The sequence below is a fragment of the Anabrus simplex genome, chromosome 1, assembly GCF_040414725.1.
Source record: "Anabrus simplex isolate iqAnaSimp1 chromosome 1, ASM4041472v1, whole genome shotgun sequence".
In the NCBI taxonomy this organism is placed as follows: domain Eukaryota; kingdom Metazoa; phylum Arthropoda; class Insecta; order Orthoptera; family Tettigoniidae; genus Anabrus; species Anabrus simplex.
Window position 1 is genome coordinate 466,752,762 of NC_090265.1, and position 20,366 is coordinate 466,773,127.

Consider the following 20,366-nt stretch of genomic DNA (forward strand, 5'->3'; position numbering starts at 1 on the left):
ATTTCACCCCGTTAATGACGAAGCATCTGCATAAAATTCCCTCACTATTAATTACCCTACAAGGAACATCTGTGTCAAATGGTAGATTTCCAGCTTCATGGGAATGTGAATGTTAAATATTGTAATTAGAGGAGTTGACACTATTCCATGTATTTAAACACAAAATACCGAAATAATTAGCTTATGAGTAACACAAAGCATAGGGGCGAAAGATCCACATGGGTCGACACCCCGAACAAATAGCATTAAAAAAGACACAAAACTTAATAAACCAGTTTCACTTTCAGACATGACACTGTATTGGCATTTGAGCTTATGCCATTGACACGGGCCGTGAACGCATCAATGGAAACATTTTCACTTTCATTAATTATCTTATGAGAATCATCTATGCCAAATTGTAGATTTATAGTTTCATGAAAATTGTGAAAATTAAATTCTGAATTAGGGGAGTTAACCCTATGCCACCATCTTAATAAAATGATCGGAGAGAAACATTCTTTAAATAGCTTATAAGAAACACCTGTTCCAAATTTTAGCCTTCTACCTTGATCAGAAGTGAGTTATTTAGTAATATTGTCTTTAGGATATTATCCTGTTTACCACAAAACATCGGAATAAAAATGTTTGCTTTCCTTAATTAGCTTATAAGAAATACCTGCGCCAAATTAAAACTTATATCTGTCTAGCATTGTGGGAAGTGTGTGATTTAGTGATATTATGCTTAGGGTATTTACCAGAGTTTCTCCCCCCATTATCACAAAACATCGGAATAAACATCTTTGATTTTCCTAAACACCTTACAAGGAACACCTGCACGAAATTTCAGCCCTCTAGCTTCGTGGGAAGTGTGAGCATTAGTGAGTGAGTCAGGTCTTTCGCTTTTATATAGAGTGATAATAGCTGATCTTTCCGTTGTTCACAGTTCTACGTTTGTTTATAATTACAGCGGTAATTCCATCTGGTGGAAGTGAGTGGAAGCAGAAGAGATTGAGCATAATTCAGTTATCTACAATGAGGCAGTGCTATGTTATAGTTAAACGCGCGTTTTATCACATAAAAGCGCAATTTCATGGAGACTCATTAGAGCTACGAACAAAATGCAAAACACCTGTTTACTTGTTTTCAAAAATGTAATTTGTAAGTACCGATACCCACTGGTTTATTTTGTGGCCATCTCCGGAACAGGTGCTTTAACACATAAAGACGTAATTTCCTAGAGATCCATTAGAGTAATAAATAAAATGCACATGGCATTCCGTTTTTTTTGTTGAAATGTTAATTTTAAGTACACGTGCTGGGCTTTATTCTATGACAGGACTAACCGTTTGCCGATTATTTTAATTATTAGCAAATAAAACATGCACATACCTACATATTAATGGTTGCCACTTTCAAACTGTTAACTATTGAAAAATCACAATAGATCTGCGTTTGTAAATATCTCAGACAGCTCCACTATTCCTGGGGTTTTGGCTGAACTGAGCGGGAAAGATACAAACACCATTACGCAATATTTTTACAAACAAGTTCGCAAATAATTTAGCTCAATATTTAAAATAAAATATAGTCACGTGAAAGTTCTCCAAGAGAACGTTCGCGCAAATTTCATGAAATTCCGCCCAGTGGTTAAATAGACAACGTCGTTTCAAAAGGATGACAGACAGATATAATTTTTTTTTTTCGTTTTAAAAGTAGCTTATGGTCAAAAAACCATTGATGTATCATTTCTACTACAGACCTTCCAATAATAAAGTAAACTGAATTTAATTTATCTGTTATAATACATCACTAAGGCTCATTTATGAATCGTCTACAATTACACCGGGTGGTCCACCTGCCCGTTGCAATCCAGTTTTATGCAACCCGCCGCTTTACTGTATTTCTGAAATACATCGCGCTCTCTGCCTAAACTGGGAGACAGTATAACGAGATGTGTGCTTACGGGATAGAAGACAACAGGAATCGTGACTATCACTATTAATTCATTGTGGATACCACGGATGATGATGCTTGATGTTTTAAGGGGCCTAACATCAAAGGTCATCGGCCCACCACGGATGAAACCGTAAAACGAGCAGAGATGCGAAGAACTCGCACCTTACAACAAGAGGATCACACACAGACCAGGAACACGTATAACTGCCTACTGCATGTCGAACCTCACAATAGCCCATTTGGTACGGACGCACCTGGAGATGTGATAGCGGACATTGTTTGAGGGTACGGAGGATCGAATTCCACGCAAGTATTGTATTTTACCGTCAGTTGCCTGAGATGTTGCAAGGTTGCATACTCAATAGTTTTCAATAATGATTTGTTTATTTGGCCCTGTGAAGGCCCGCTGGTGTTGTGGCATAGGATATGGAGATGGTTTGGACGAGGATGAGGAGGTGGTGGTCTGTGGCTAGGACACAGGCAACCAGTTAGCTACGTCGTACCGAGTTCCAAGCTTCGTGGAAAACAGTTAGGGAAAAGTGTGCCCCATTGGAACGATAATAATAATAATAATAATAATAATAATAATAATAATAATAATAATAATAATAATAATAATGGCGTATGGCCTCCGGAGAGGCCCGGTGCAGGTCTTTTCCTAGTAGATGTCCTATTAGGCGACCTGCATGTCTGTGAAGATGAGGGCCCTACCTAGGATGATTTCTAATGTTGAATACGCCACACACACACACACACAGCTCTCGAGCCACTGGAATTAAGCAATTAAGGTTAAAAAAACCGACCCGGCCGGGAATCGAACCCAGGACCCTCTGAACCGAAGGCCAGTACGGTGACCATTTAACCAACGAGTCGGATATTGGAACGATAACAAAACGCTATGGAAGGTAGGTGTATAGCCCCGTGAACTCCTCTCCTTCGAGGCAAATCACAGCACAACACAACACAACATACAGCTTATTCACTGCCTCAGGATGTATTCTAGCGACGAGTATGTGGATATATTGCGCATGTATGGAGAAGCTAGACAGAATGCATACCAGGCACAACGTCTGCATCAAGAACGCTATCCGGATAGACGACAACCGACGAGCAGGATATTTTGGAGTGTGTATAGACGTCTGCAGACAAGTGCATCCCTAGGAAGGACATGGCCTGTTCCAGATCATCCTGTGACGTCTGGTCACAATGAAGTGATTGTGTTGGACGCTATCCGGTATAACACTCACATAAGCACACGAGTCATTGCATAGGAGACTAACATCAGTCGGACGTCTGTTATGCGAACATTGCATACTCGAAGTTTATACCCGTACCATCTGCTCTTACACTAGGAGCTCCAAGGTCATGTTTTCGAAATCCGGGTGGCCCCTTGGACTTTTTCTTATGGGGCCATGTAAAAGAACTGGTGTATGCACAGGAACCGGCCAATGCTGCTCACATTAAAGAGCTCATCACCGAGGCATGGCAATCCGTTACGCTGGAGATGTTGCAACGGGCCAGACTGTCCTTACAACATCGTGCTCAGCTCTGTGTCGACCACGTAGGGCATCATTTCGAGCAGGTGCTGCATTAAACGACGGTAGGTAAGTGAAATCCTGTCATGTGTTTCCTAGCCACTTCTCCCAGCTATATAACAGATGGCATGATACCAATCAGTCTTTGGAAACTATTAAGTGTGCAACCTTACCACACCCCATGCAACTGGCAGTAAAATAATACTTGCATAGGATTTGAACTTCCGTATCCTTGAGCACCGTCCTCTATCACATCTCCGACCGCGCCCCTACCAAGTGAGCTATTTGGAGGCTTGACATTCAGCGGGCAGTTCCCTGCGTATATAATACGTGTTCCTGCCCTGTATGTACATCTCCCGTTGTAAAGTACGTGTTTATCGAATCTGCTCTCATTTTTCGTTTTCATCCGTGGTATCCATAATGAATGAATAGAGGTGCTCAAGATTCCTGTTGTGCTCTAGCTCGTAAGCACACATCTCGTTATATTAGCACGGTTTAGGGAGAGAAGTCCATGTATTTCAGAATTACAGTAAACGCGGTGGGTTGCATAAAACTAGATCGCAAATGACGCGTGGAACACCCTGTATATATCTCCAGAAGATTATTGTCCACAAGGCACTTATATACCTCGCTTTATGCCAGGAAGCATTCTCATACTGAAACACACAGTGATCATCTACGTACTGGTCTTCTACTGCAACAATATGTGTATTCATGTATGTATGTATGTATGTATGTATGTATGTATGTATGTATGTATGTATGTATGTATGTATGTATGTATGTTCAGACCTCAGCCCAAAGGCTGGTTGGATCCTCAAAAGCGCCACCGTTAGCTGTCACAGATGGCCTATGCATCACTGAAGAGGCGCACTGGGGAAATGAGGAGTGAGGTAGTTTCCCGTTGCTTTCCTCATTGAGCCAGAAGTTGTTATTACACATTATTATTCTACTAAGTTCACTGAAATGCATGCACCAACCGACCCGTTGGGCAAAATTTTCACACCATTCATAGCAGGGACTAGCTGCATAAGGAATGGCATCATTCATAGCCTACCTTCACTTTCATATTGTCAAAGCCAAGGATAAGACTGAGACAGATCAATGAAAGTAACGAAATTACTCTAGCTCATGCCTGAAGACATAGTGCACTGTAAACACTAGGTCTCGCCAGCAAATGCAACTGGTCAAAATGTATTCCTGTTCATCTGCCTTTAATGCACTCTGTAATATTACGAGAAACTAAGCCCTCACACCATACCAAAACACTGAAACACACCTCCACCAAATTTCACTCAGCATTGCACAGGCTGGATTTTAACATTCGCCTGGTATTCACGACACCCAAACCCTCACATCTGATAGCCGCGTAGTACAGGATGATGTATTACCAAATCTCGTGTCACGAGTTGTCCACGAACCAACTGAGGAGCTCTTTACACTACTTAACGCTGCGTTTAGCGATCACTGGCGAAATATACGTTTATGATAAGATAAGCTTATACGACGTGAGAAATAGAGCAAGAAGTACATCCGTTATTGAACTGCTGTCACGAATTCTTTCTCTGTTTCTAAAATTACTGTATCCCACTTTTAATTAAGAGGAAACTAGCAAGATATACTGAAACAACCACTAATGTCTGGAGATTACAATTTGTCACCTGAGTTATTTCATATGAACGACCGAGAAGGCATTTCTATGGCTGACGACTCTTTTCTATCACACGGTACTTTTCAGCATCAAAGAAACAGCTCTGCTTAAATATAAGCAGCATATTTGTGGAAGACTAACAAGAACAAGCAGCATCCTACCCACACCAATCTGGCGAATTCAATTAAATATATTGCTCTGTATGTTCTCAATCTGGATGTGAGGGGCAAGAGATTCACCCACCAGACTCTCCATACAAGAATCCAGAGAGGAAATGTTCTTATAGATTTTGAGTTAAGACTGATTGAGGCTCTGAAGCCTTTCTTCACGATGCTTCACATTTGCGGCTAGTATTTTTATCTTAATCTGTCCCTTCGGAGAACGGTTGAGTTGTTAAAAATGGCAATTTACTACACCCACGATGAGGAATTACTGCTTCCAGTAAAGACATGCTGTGGCTTTCTCTACACCCACTCGACGAAGTCAGTAAAAGCAAATGACTTAGAGAATCATGGATTGACGCTTGTATAATGACAATAATTATTTCAAAAGATGCGTACCGGGCGAGTTGGCCGTGCGGTTAGGGGCGCGCAGCTGTGAGCTCCCATCCAGGAGATGGTGGGTTCGAGCCCCACTGTTGCCAGCCGTAAAAATGGTTTTCCGTGGTTTCCCATTTCCAAACCAGGCAAATGCTGGGGATGTACCTTAATTGAGGCCACGGCCGCTTCCTTCCCAATCATAGGCCTTTCCTGTCCCGTCGTCGCCACAAGAACTATCTGTGAGACGTAAAACAGACTGTAAAAAAAGGAAATAGGCATGCAATTGTCATAGTGTTCCGAATAAAGAAATGCTGGACATAAAAAAGTGGAATCAACAAAATGTCTAAAACCATCGGTGTGTTGTGGGCTCCCACGGTAAGTTTTAGGCAGCTTTGAGCTCAATTTGGAAACGTAGCGGAGACGAGATGAACTACGATTACAATCGATAAGAGGATCACAAACAATCTGAAAGTAATATGAAGTAGATCTTTTTCATATTTCTAGCGTTTTCTTAAATTTATTGGATTTGTCCAGTTTTACGGCCGGACGGCATTCCCGATGGATGTAATCACTATTACGTGTTTCTGTGAAGGTGGAAGTGTTTTGTGCTGTAGTAGATGAAGTGATGTGTGTTATGACGGACACAAACACCCAGTCCCCGAGCCAAGGAGCCGTACACGTGAATAAGGAACTAATGTCCTGATTAAAAGACATGTTTTATGTAGGTCTTGGCCGTGACTCTGAATCAATTATTTGTGAATAATTAAAACCTTTACCAGTCACAATTTTTTATTAAATGTTGCACACCGCGACGCGTTTTAAACTGGAAGAGGGTTTGACATAAGATTTCAAGAACACATGGCGGCGCTTCGTCTATATTAGCACGGAAAAAAAGCACATTTACATGACACAGGATATGAAGTACATTTCTCACCATTTTGCACACATACACAGCATAATATAAATTTATAGACTTCACCTAATAGATCATATTGTGCCATATTCCTCCTCCAGATCGCAAACTAAATATGCTCTCCTAAGGGAATTCAACAAAATAATCAACAATCCAGAACTGGCGATACATGATGATATCGGTGATGCAAATACTAATTCCCTGCGTTCCAGAAAACCACCAAAAGGGATGCAATGAACTTGAGGAATTGCAACTACTAAACTTCCATTCAATAGCAGAAGAGACTCAACGACAAGTACTACTCAACAATGAATCCTGTAAATAAGACACCACTACCTGATTTCAACCTCCCCCATAGACTATGGTCCACACTGAACAGGATTCGAACTAAGCATGGGAACCGTGCAGTCTTCCACTACAATACAGAATATCAACGCCTGAGTGTGACTGCGGTCTTACACAACGGACCATCCAGCACATCACCACCGATTGTAAGACAAGAAAGCATAACGGCAGTGCTAGTGACTTTGCACTCACTACCCCAGAAATTATAGACTCCATCCAAAATTTGGATGTACGTATATATATATATATATGAGTGTAGATCCTGCCTAAACAGACACTGCATCTCTAAATAAATAAATAAATAAAAAAATAAATAAATAAATAAATAAATAAATAAATAAATAAATAAATAAATAAATAAATAAATAAATAAATAAATAAATAAATAAATAAATAAATAAATAAATCAATCAATCAATCAATCAATCAATCAATCAATCAATCAATCAATCAATCAATCAATCAATCAATCAATCAATCAATCAATCAATCAATCAATCAATCAATCAATCAATCAATCAATCAATCAATCAATCAATCAATCAATCAATCAATCAATCAATCAATCAATCAATCAATCAATCAATCAATCAATCAATCAATCCTCAACACATGCTCAATGATAACATTGAAAATGAATATTTTGAAACGATAGGAGCAACTGTGTATTTCTGAGACGACACATACCTATAATTGACCTAATATAGATTTTAGAAATGTATAAAGTACATAGCCCCTACTCTTAAATGAAATAGTTTAATATTCTTCGAAAACAATTGTGTATCATTTAGAACAACAATTAAGTGTCATCATCATCCCGCCACCTGACGATGCAGTCTCGAATCTGAAACGCGTTGAAAAGTACAATACTTAATAAAAAGTTCTTACTGGTAACAGCTTTAATTATTCATAAAGTGCTTTTTAGCTGGTTTTTTACGTCTCATCGACTTAGTGTTATGGAGACTGTACCAGGAGGTACACCCCAACGCCGCGTATTCAAATTCAGCGCCTAAATGAACTCCTCTATTGATAAAACAATGAAACTGAAACTACACCAACTTAGAACTTTACTCAGAAGATGTCACCACAGAAAGATGATGTAATTTTGTTATTGTGAAGTTTCCTAAACTGACTGAATTTCTCCTCGTTTTGTTTGCTATTTATCAAAAAGTTTGGACATTCTCCCATTGATGACACTACAAAAAGTGTACGAACATGCCCTCTGGTGCAAAGTGAAAGAACTTAAAATTTAAAGACGTTTTGTATTTCTAGGTTTTTGTAACTGATTGATGTTCATTTATTTTTGGGTTGGCAATATTTCCTTTTTATTACAGCCAGTTTTGAATCTAGCCAATCACTAATTTCTGTAATTAATTTTCCACCTGTCACAGGTTTCGTGTTCGATTCTGAGTGTAAATTGTGGTCGGTTTAGTCTTGAATGATCTCGAATCTTCCCTGAGGGTTTATAAACTGCGGCTTTTCAAGTTTATTAGCCAATTGATCGATGTCTATCTGAGTGTGTGTGTTAAGCAGGAGGCGAGCGGCCTCTTTCGTCGGCAGCTATAACATCTACAAGGTAATAGCAACATACCTTTATTCTTTCTTGCTAACTCCGCAGTTTAACCCGAGGGAAATGCCCGACTCTTTTGTTATGTAACTAGCTTTTCCAAAATGTAACTTTCTTCCGGCTAATGTAAAACCTTTATGCAATCTTTAACTGATAATCGGGGATAGAGAGTGAATTACCCTCTCGAGCTCCCCTTCATCTTGGTTTGAGGTGACTACGTTTTTCTCTAACTTTTTTCCTACTGTAATGTGTTAATGCAATTTCTATACGAGTCACCTCAGTAGTTTGGGAATAGCCCCTGTTTCATCGGCCTAGAGCCCTTTAGGTTTTTAGGTGTTCATTATATTGGAGCGCAGTGTGCCTCCTTTCACTTTGTGTTTGGGCCTGTTATCTAACCTCTTATTTTTCCATTAAGGCCCAGTAGGTTGGGTATTATATACCCCTGTATAAATTATTTTCAAAGTGTAAGTTGTGGCTTGAGAGGCCAGCAATTGTAAGTTGATGTTGCCTTGAGTAGGCTTGGAAAACTGAGAACCTATTAGCTATTTTTCAAGTTTGGTGATAGTAAAGAGTGCCTCTGGAAGGCTAGATATTATTTTATATTTTGGAGAGCAGGTGCTCGTGAATTAGGGGATTTATGCCCTTGAATAATTTGTGTTCTTTGTAAATTTGAGTTAGGAGCTGAGGGAATGTAATGCGAGGGGCTTGAAGCCCAGGATCTGTTAAGACCACTTATCTTGTCTTTTCCTAGACTTGTTTTAAGATTATCACTGTACCTGATGTTTCATTGTTATGAAAAATTGTTAAGTTTGAAGTTCCGAAAATATAACCTTTAGTTTAAGTTTTAAATTAATTTTGATATTGTAGTTAGATACATTCAAGTCCACACCTTCCTTCATCACGTCTGCGTTCCACAGATACTCCGGAACAGAGGCAATGAAATAGGATGAGGAAGAAAACGACCATGGCCTTAATTAAGGTACAGCCCCAGCATTTGTCTGGTGTGGAAATGAGAAACGATGGGAAACAACCTGAAATACTGCAACAGTGGGGTTCGAATCCATCCTCCCCCGAATGCAAGGTAACAGCCACGTGACCTAAATCGCATAACCAACACACTCGGTAACTAACTAATATTGTGAAATCTAGACGTACAAATTTTGATGAAAATATATATAAAATTTAAATCAATGGAAATAATAAAATAGGGTATGGTAAGAGTCCACCTATGTACTTGACGTTGAAGTGGCAAGGCACAACCAGAGTAGTTCTAGAAACTATTTAGTTAATATGAGTTGTTTTGAAGACTGAGGGAGAAACAACCTGAAATGCTGCCAACAGTGGGGTTCGAATCCATCCTCCCCCGAATGCAAGGTAACAGCCACGTGACCTAAATCGCATGACCAACACACCAAACACACAGCATACTAATTTAATCACAATGAATGAGAATGAAGGGTATCTGGGAATGAAGTGTTGAATGAGAGGAACTCAAATCTCTAAGCTAATTTATTTGCCGCATTGCACTCCAAAAAGTGAATGCACCACTTGTAGTAGATCACTATGAGAGCGCCTTTTGCAACACAAGTTGTATCTAGGCGACAGACGATCTCCTGTCGTATGTTCGATCTCCTGATGTTTGAAAGCATCTCCAGTGTGTCCAATCCTGTTGCCTCGATAATCCGGTCACACAAACTGCAGTATCGTCCATGTGAGTACAATACATTTTTCCTGTAACACATCCTCCACAGAAATAAATCTATGTCGGTCAAGCTGCGAAGTTGTGATGGTCATGATCTCCCAATCCAACTGTCAAGAAACGTCTCATCAGGAAGGGTGTGCACCGAGATAGTGTAGTGTGGAGGGGCACCGTCCTGTTGAAAACAAAATCGCTTTTTAACGAATGCACGCCTACGTCCATATGTCCGCTTCGAATCAGTGCAACAAACTACCAAAACCCTTCGTGTTTCTCATTCAACTATTCTTTTCTTTCTTCTTTTGCCACAGCTTTTCCCACACCTGTGGGGTCGCGGGTGCTAACTGCGTAGCACATGTGGATTTGGTCCTGTTTTATGGCCGGATTCCCTTCCTGACGCCAACCCTATATGAAGGGATGAAATCACTATTGCGTGTTTCTGTGGTGGTTTGTAGTGTGGTATGTGGTCTGAATATGATGCTATTTTTTTTTGCTATTTGCTTAACGTCGCACCGACACAGATATATCTTATGGCGACAGTAGGATAGGAGAGGCCTAGGAACTGGAAGGAAGCGGCCGTGGCCTTAATTATGATACAGCCGCGGCATTTGCCTGGTGTGAAAAAGGGAAACCACGGAAAACCATCTTCAGGGCTGCCGACAGCGGGGCTCGAATCCACTATCTCCTGAATACTGGATACTGGCCGCACTTAAGCGACTGCAGCTATCGTGCTCGGTGTGAATATGATGAAGAGAGTGTTAGGACGGACAAATACACCCAGTCCCTGAGCCAGAATTAATCAGACGACCGAGCTCGATGGCTGCAGTCGCTTAAGTGCGGCCAGTATCCAGTAATCGGGAGATAGTGGATTCAAGCCCCAATGTCGGCAGCCCTGAAGATTGTTTTCTGTCGCTTCCCATTTTCACACCAGGCAAATGCCAGGGCTGTATCTTAATTAAGGCCACGGCCGCTTCCTTCCACTTCCTAGGCCTATCCCATCGTCGCCATAAGACATATCTGTGTCGGTGCGATGTAAAGCAAAGAGAAAAATAATCAGAAGCGATCAAAATCCCCGATCCGCCCGGAGATCGAACCCGGGACCCTCTGAACCTAAGACCAGTACGTTGACCATTCAGCCAACGAGTCGGACGTTTCTCATTCAACTAAGTGAATTGTATTGCATTGCATGCGGTAGTTTTGTAGATGTGGATCTTTCTTTTCCGTCAGTTGATTCTCGGACACCGTACATCGTGAAACTAAATTATTCGACATTGTTTTGTCATAGACTGGTTTTACACAGCTCTCTATGACACCTGACCTGTGATAACCTTTCCATTTATACGTCACTCTTACATCCTACATCTACTCTAATCTGTTTTTCATATGCTACAGTTCTTACCACCAACAAATCCTTGAAAAAATAACTGAATAAGTCCTGGTGTCTTAAGTTGCATTATATACTGTATCTCTTCTTCTGGCCAAATTTCATAAATTCTTCTCCTCTCACCAAGTTGATTCAATATCTCACCATTCGTGATTCTATCTACCCATCACACATTCAGTATTCTTCTGTAGCACCACATTTCAAGAGCTTATAAATTATTTATGAGCTAATTATTGTCCATGTTTCACTTCCGTATAATGCCACGTTCCAGACTAAAGTCTTCAAAAAATCTTTCCAATTCCTATATCAATGTTCGAAGTAAAGAAATGTATTTTCTTCAGAAAGTCCTTCCTTGCTTGTGGTAGTCTGAATTTTATGTCCTCCTTACTTCTGCCATCGCAGGTTATTGTATTACCCAAGTAATAATAATCATCTACTTCATTTACGACTTGCTAATCTGATATTTTCTGCATCACCTGACTTCTTTCGACTCACTCTCTTACTTTTGTTCTGGATTTATTTATTTTCATTTTGTACCTCTTCTCTTCTTCATACCATACAGCAATTTCTGCAGACTCAGATAAAATAATATCAGAAAAATTCAGAGTTTTGATTTCTTCTTCTTAAATTATAATTCTCTCTCCAAATTCCAGTTTGATTTTTTTCGTATTTCTTTGAGATTTGTTTGAAGCCGCCCCTACAGAGATAGGTCATATGGCGAGGATGTGCCAGGAAAGAGCTAGGATCGGGAAGGAATCCACCGTGGCGTTAAGTAAGGTACGGCTCCAGCATTATCCTGGTGTGAAAATGGGAAACAACGAAGAATCATATTCGGAGCTGCCGGTAGTGGGGTTCGAACCAACTATCTCCCGGAAGCAAGCTGACAAGTACATGGCACAAACCACACAGCTACTCGCTCGGTTTTGACATTATTAAACGAATAATATAGTAATTTGAGCGTAACTTATTTGTGTATCCGTGTTGGTGAACAACTGCACAAATAGAGTGGGATGAGAGATTTTAATTTGGATAGTTAGCTATTGCTGAACAACTCTTTCATCACGTAATTTCCCAATTTATCTCAAGAGTCATTAGGTCTCAACACTTTACTCCAAGCGAGATACGTATTATTTTCTCTTTTAATACAAACTATTGCACCCGTACTGCATCGCAACATTCGTTATAAACAGGTCAGATAACTCGTCTTGGTATGCCTGTCATTGTCATATTATTACTTTGCCTGCCTTATTCAACAGTTTTATGAAATTTAATACAGTTATATAATAACTGATTGATTCGTGATGTAGTTTATAACACTTCTCCCCATACAGTATTCACTGTGCTTTGACCATTCGGGCGTATCTAGATCTTAACATTTTCCAACGATTTTGCACGTGATAGTGCAACACACAATTGGCCGCGACTGAATACTGGTCAGGGTAAGTAGACACCCCACTTTTTTCAGTGGTCGTTCCCTGCGATTTATTACTGGTAATGGTCATCAGAAGGCTAGTTGACTTGATACCTTCCCACCGGGCGAGTTGGCCGTGCGCGTAGAGGCGTGCGGCTGTGAGCTTGCATCCGGGAGATAGTAGGTTCGAATCCCACTATCGGCAGCCCTGAAGATGGTTTTCCGTGGTTTCCCATTTTCACACCAGGCAAATGCTGGGGCTGTACCTTAATTAAGGCCACGGCCGATTCCTTCCAACTCCTAGGCCTTTCCTATCCCATCGTCGCCATAAGACCTTTCTGTGTCGGTGCGACGTAAAGCCCCTAGAAAAAAAGAAGATACCTTCCCGTCTGAGCGTATGTCAATGTTTTCTATTAGCAGCATGTAAGTTATTAGATAAGTTCTTCTACCTGTTCAGTACATTTAAAAGCTGGGGAAGGTCAGAGAATCAAAGAGTATATAGCACAGAATAATATTCTTCAATGATCAGAGGAGGCATTTACTCTCGGGCTTGACACGTAGTAATCAAACATGGCTGCATGCAATGACATTATAATAAATCAGAATATTAGTGAATGTGTTAGTCGCTTAGCAACCTACTAAGTACAGAATGTATTGCGATTTATTTATTTATTTATTTATTTATTTATTTATTTATTTATTTATTTATTTATTTACATGGCGGGGCTCAGGCTATGAAGCCTGCTATTATGCTAAACCATATAATTGTACACCTGTGTAAACAGAACATTATAACTACTTAAAATTAAAATAAGTTTAATACAAAGATTTTTTTACAATCTCATTAGGTATTTACTTTACTATTCTACAAGCCTATGAATATATTGAAGACTTTTTTACCATTAGTGATGCTGTATATGCATCAACTTTCTTTATAGCAACAGGATTCCATGGATTCCATGTAATTATTGGAACTACATTCCTCCTAACTTGTGTATTACGACATTTAATGTGTCATTTTTCAATTAATCATCACGTTGAATTCGAAGCTGCCGCATGATATTGACACTTTGTCGACGTAGAATGATTATGATTTCTATCTACTGATGGGAAAGATAATTTATTTATTTAGTATGTAAGTACATTTGACTTCCAATCAAAAAGATTGATTTATTCAAAGTAAATAATCTGAATTATATTTATTGTCTCATTGTTCACAATTATTTTAGCATCAATCGTCATAATATTGGCTTCAATCCTCTCTAAAAAACGTTTAATGATCGAGAAAAAGCTTCCCCTTTTGAATGTGGGTTTGACCTTAACTTGGGTAAGCCTTCACCTGCAATTATTGGAGTGATAAATTAATGATTTGATTTTATGACTACTCGAAATTGGCTGAACTTAAGAGACCTACCAATATCTCGCGATTCACTGACAGATAATTTCAGAGAGAATAAAATAAAAATGAAACATATCGGTCCAGTAGAACAGACTCTGTTGTTAGTAAACTCTTTTCATATACATAAATTCTGAGAACTAGCTGCGATTGTGCCTTAGTTCAAGTCTCGAAGATTATAACTGCTTCATTCACAAGAGTTGAGATAATTATAACTCGTAATGTAATACGGAGCCGTGTGGCTGTATGATCAGTGTCGCAGCCTTTGCTTTAGTGAGTACGGGATTAGATTCCCATTCAGGACGGAAATTTTAACCATTTATGGTGAATTTTTCTCCCGCGTGGACTGGGATTTTGCATTTATCTATACCACACTGCAAACCACCACAAAAACACGCATATTCCTTCATATATTGTTAGCGTAAGGGAGGGCATCCGACCGTAAAAATGACTACATATACATGTGCGACACCGTTCGCACCAGACGAAGTAATACAGAACTAAGAAATATAGGCAATTATGACTTTATTGTTTCTATACATTTAACTAAGCAACAAAAATAACAGAAAAGTGACCTTAAATAGGACGAACATTTCATCTATTTTGTTACCCGTATTTCCACTTTTTATCAAACATATTTCAAATCAGTGAACGGATAGCAATGTTTTCTGATCGTGATATGTGAAGAATAAATAAAAAAACTGTAAATGATTATATAACCGCAATTTATCCACACAGCTTAATGGAGTACAATACGCCGTTAGAGGTAGTTCAAACCACGTTTGTTCGAATAAGAAAAAACAGATATTCTTACCTCATTGTAATCATATTTATTATTTAATGCAAATTAAAAATTTCAGAACTTCATTAAATCAAATTAACATGTCTTGTTTCCGTTGTTAATAGACTAGGGGCACTTTGATTAGTAGGACCATATATTTTTTGTCTATTATCTACCTAGCGGTACCCATGCTTGTTTGGTTTCAACGTAATTAATGAAATTTAATGTAACGTAATGTAATGTAGTTAATCCTGACCTTATTAAGCCAGCCCCAGGTGTATAGGTAGCGTGCTTACTCGGAAGCCCTGCATTCGATTCCCGGCCTGTCCAGCGATTTTAATTTTGGACGTAGGTTTTGAATAAAGTTCACTCAGCCTCGTGAGACCAACTGAGAAGCTGCAAGAGGCGGTGGACTCCGTTAAGAGAGCCGAGATACACGGGTGAGAATGTCATCACCCCGACCACGTGGTATCACCAGGCCATCCGGCTAGGCAGCAGTCGTCTTGACAGCTCAATGCCCTAGCAGGCTGTTGCATCACGAGCGTATTTGCTGTTTGTTGAAACACCAACAATCCCAAATCCATTCTAATGAATGGCATATTACTGTATAATTCCCTGAACATTTTCTCAGGGTTCGACGGTGAGATTTCAACAGCTCTCAACAATTATAAATTAATCTTTTGAGAAAGGAGTTTTCCAAACGTTGAAAAATCTCACGTTTGCATTCTTACTGTGTTTTGCTTCGGAAACCCAATTTTTAATACCCCACCTTTGACTTTTTTATTTTCCTAGGTATCTTTTCTCTGCTACCAACCTAAAATTTCCTAGGATGCCTGGAAATGTGTCACTAATTCATGGCTATTTTCAACTGCACGAAGTTGTCGGAATTTTTCACACGTGAGTCCTTTTACTGTCGGTAAATCTACCGACGGGAGGCTGGCGTATTTGACCACTTTAAAATACCACCAGACTGAGCCGACTTCGAACCCACAAATTTGTGCTCCGAAGGCCATAGCCTGTACCGTCTGAGCCACCCAGAATTTTGAAAGAAAGAACAAATAATTCAGCACGGACAAAATCTAATAACTGTTGAATCATTTGCAATATTGTCCGTGTCCATAACTAAATAATTAGATTCTTGGTCTTCGTTCCTCGGGATCCCGGGTTTGATTCCCGGTCGTGTCGAGAAATTTTAATCTAAATGGTTAATCCCATTGTCTCGGTGACTAAGTGTCTGTGCTGTCCCCAACGCCCCGGCAACTCACATACCACACACAGCACTAACCTCCACCACAACAACATGCAGTTTTCCATACACGCTACATGCCTTACTCCCTCGTCGAATGGGTGGCGTTACTAGGGCTGCACCATTTTTGCATTTTTTGCAATTTGGAGTGACGTCGAATTTCGGAAAATTGGGGACTTTTCAAATATCTAATTGAATTAAGCATGGTTGACTTAAGTTAGCAAGAGCTTTTGGGGCCATCCAATTAAAACTGAAGTAATTATTATTATTCTAATGAAAATGTTTATTTCAATCATGTAAGCTAAAAGCATTATGGGGGCAATTTTCTGCCAGCAATAATTTTACTATTATTATTATTATTATTATTATTATTATTATTATTATTATTATTATTATTATTATTATTATTACTTAAATATTTGCCCCCATTTATTTTTCCTGTTGCTGTAGCAGTGGCGTGAAAACTAAGCTCTCCATCTATAAATAAGGTAAATAGGGAGACTATTTCGTATAACCTATAAAAGTTATATTAAATAAGGGCCTAAGATAAATTGGCCAGTTATTAGTAACATTGTTAAGATTTAGTTTGGAATGATATCACGCTGGGCTCTGGATTTAATTTGGAATGGTATTACGCTGGGCTGTGATCCATGACAGTCTCAAGGAAGGAAGAAGGAATCCATCACGAGGTGCTCCAGAGCACATGATATGCGTCATTCATTACATTACTTGCAAGGAAGGAATTCCCTCACATACCTCTACCCTTAATTGCTCGAATTAGAGCAGGCTTTTAATGTTATTTCTGGAATGTGGTATGTATAGAAGGGCAGGAATGTGAACGTGGGAGTTTCTGCGTTGTTCGCTTGCGGCTTCAGCAATTACGAGTAAGTTTACTCAACAAGAAAGGAAAGAAGTAATGTTGCAAGTCTTTTAAGTTAACAAGATAACATGCTAAAGCAAAGAAAGAGCAAGAATGTTTCATGTTTCATAATATCAGAAGAAGACTATGAATGATGTACAAGTAATTAGATATACACACCCTGTAAACGACTTATGTAATCTTTTGTAATATTAGACACAATAGCTAAGAATGTTTATCTATACAGTAATAAATTGTATGGGAACCGCTTTCAGAACATTCCTTTATTTTGCTATTTTTATGGATATACACTGACTGACAGAGCAAATGCAACACCAAGAAGGAGTGGTTCGAAAGGGATGAAAGTTGGGGAAAAAACAGAGACGGCACGGACGAATAATTGATGTTTATTTCAAACCGATATGCAGGTTACACAATGCGCACGGCATCGACTCTGTAGGATGTAGGACCACCGCGAGCGGCGATGCTCGCAGAAACACGTCGAGGTACAGAGTCAATAAGAGTGCGGATGGTGTCCTGAGGGATGGTTCTCCATTCTCTGTCAACCATTTGCCACAGTTGATCGTCCGTACGAGGCTGGGGCAGAGTTTGCAAACGGCGTCCAATGAGATCCCACACGTGTTCGATTGGTGAGAGATCCGGAGAGTACGCTGGCTACGGAAGCATCTGTACACCTCGTAGAGCCTGTTGGGAGATGCGAGCAGTGTGTGAGCGGGCATTATCCTGCTGAAACAGAGCATTGGGCAGCCCCTGAAGGTACGGGAGTGCCACCGGCCGCAGCACATGCTGCACGTAGCGGTGGGCATTTAACGTGCCTTGAATACGCACTAGAGGTGACGTGGAATCATACGCAATAGCGCCCCAAACCATGATGCCGCGTTGTCTAGCGGTAGGGCGCTCCACAGTTACTGCCGGATTTGACCTTTCTCCACGCCGACGCCACACTCGTCTGCGGTGACTATCACTGACAGAACAGAAGCGTGACTCATCGGAGAACACGACGTTCCGCCATTCCCTCATCCAAGTCGCTCTAGCCCGGCACCATGCCAGGCGTGCACGTCTATGCTGTGGAGTCAATGGTAGTCTTCTGAGCGGACGCCGGGAGTGCAGGCCTCCTTCAACCAATCGACGGGAAATTGTTCTGGTCGATATTGGAACAGCCAGGGTGTCTTGCACATGCTGAAGAATGGTGGTTGACGTGGCGTGCGGGGCTGCCACCGCTTGGCGGCGGATGCGCCGATCCTCGCGTGCTGACGTCACTCGGGCTGCGCCTGGACCCCTCGCACGTGCCACATGTCCCTGCGCCAACCATCTTCGCCACAGGCGCTGCACCGTGGACACATCCCTATGGGTATCGGCTGCGATTTGACGAAGCGACCAACCTGCCCTTCTCAGCCCGATCACCATACCCCTCGTAAAGTCGTCTGTCTGCTGGAAATGCCTCCGTTGACGGCGGCCTGGCATTCTTAGCTATACACGTGTCCTGTGGCACACGACAACACGTTCTACAATGACTGTCGGCTGAGAAATCACGGTACGAAGTGGGCCATTCGCCAACGCTGTGTCCCATTTATCGTTCGCTACGTGCGCAGCACAGTGGCACAATTCACATCATGAGCATACCTCAGTGACGTCAGTCTACCCTGCAATTGGCATAAAGTTCTGACCACTCCTTCTTGGCGTTGCATTTGCTCTGTCAGTCAGTGTATTTCCTTTTTAGGTGAAGTCAGTACCAAATCTGGATTTTGGCTCTCGATCTGTTTGTTCTACCAGTTCGGGGAATGTATTTATATAAAACTTCAGACTTAAAATCTACTCATCAAGCAGCAGGTTGTACGATACATACATTTCTAAACCTTTCCATGGACTGTGAATTTACAGAAAGCACGAAATAGTTACTTAAATTGTTTTTATGTATCCCTATTCATTTTCTTAAAATATATGTAGTCCACTTGTCCAGTACACGTTTTTGCTTACTCTGGAAACAACTAACTAAACCGATGGTCTGCCCGCAACTGCTCTCGCTTCGTCGAGGCAGTCAAGTAACGCCATGATTGTCCCCATCGTGTAAAATAGTGGTTGTTCGATTACCAGCAGGTGAGAATGGCATGAGCCCGCATTCTGTGGAATATTGTTGTAAGTTACAGTCGTATTCGCATTGTACTAAACCTGGTTGTTCACATCACTGTTAATAATAGCCCATTTCTTCACACAGTTATTCTAACTCCTGGGATAGTTTGGTCGTTACAGGTTATGGAGCCAGAAATTCTCCACTATTCGCGCTTTCTTCACTAGTTTATTGATGCCGTAAATGTATAAACACTTCATCTGTTTTGTATACATAAATCTACTCTCTCCCGGCTACGATATGAAACACAGCTAGTGGACTAAAAACCCTACCTAAAGATGACAGTGAGACCCTATTTCCATGACGCTACTTTTGAAATACTTTAGGAAAATACACCCTAGGAATAATTGCATGTACAGATCTGTATATTTTCATTACAGTATTTGAAATATTTCAGTATATGTTAAGGAATACGTCTCTGAGAATCAAAATGCCATATTTCAATTATTTTTTTTTGCTAGAGGCTTTACGTCGCACTGACACAGATAGGTCTTATGACGACGATGAGATAGAAAAGGCCTAGGAGTTGGAAGGAAGCGGCCGTGGCCTTAATTAAGGTACAGCCCTAGCATTTGCCTGGTGTGAAAATGGGAAACCACGGAAAACCATCTTCAGGGCTGCCGATAGTGGGATTCGAACCTACTATCTCCCGGATGCAAGCTCACAGCCGCGCGCCTCTACGCGCACGGCCAACTGGCATATTTCAATTTAACCCCTTCTGTACATAGGTTTTTCTCAGTTTTTAAAATTAATTAATTTCGTGTGGCTATTTCTAGCCGAGTGCAGCCCTTAAAACCAGACCCTCCGATGAGGGTGGGCGGAATCTGCCATGTGTAGGTAACTGCGTATTATTGTGATGGAGGATAGTGTTATGTGTGGTGTGTGAGTTGCAGGGATGTTGGGGACAGCACAAATACCCAGCCCCCGGGTCATTGGAATTAACCAATGAAGGTTAA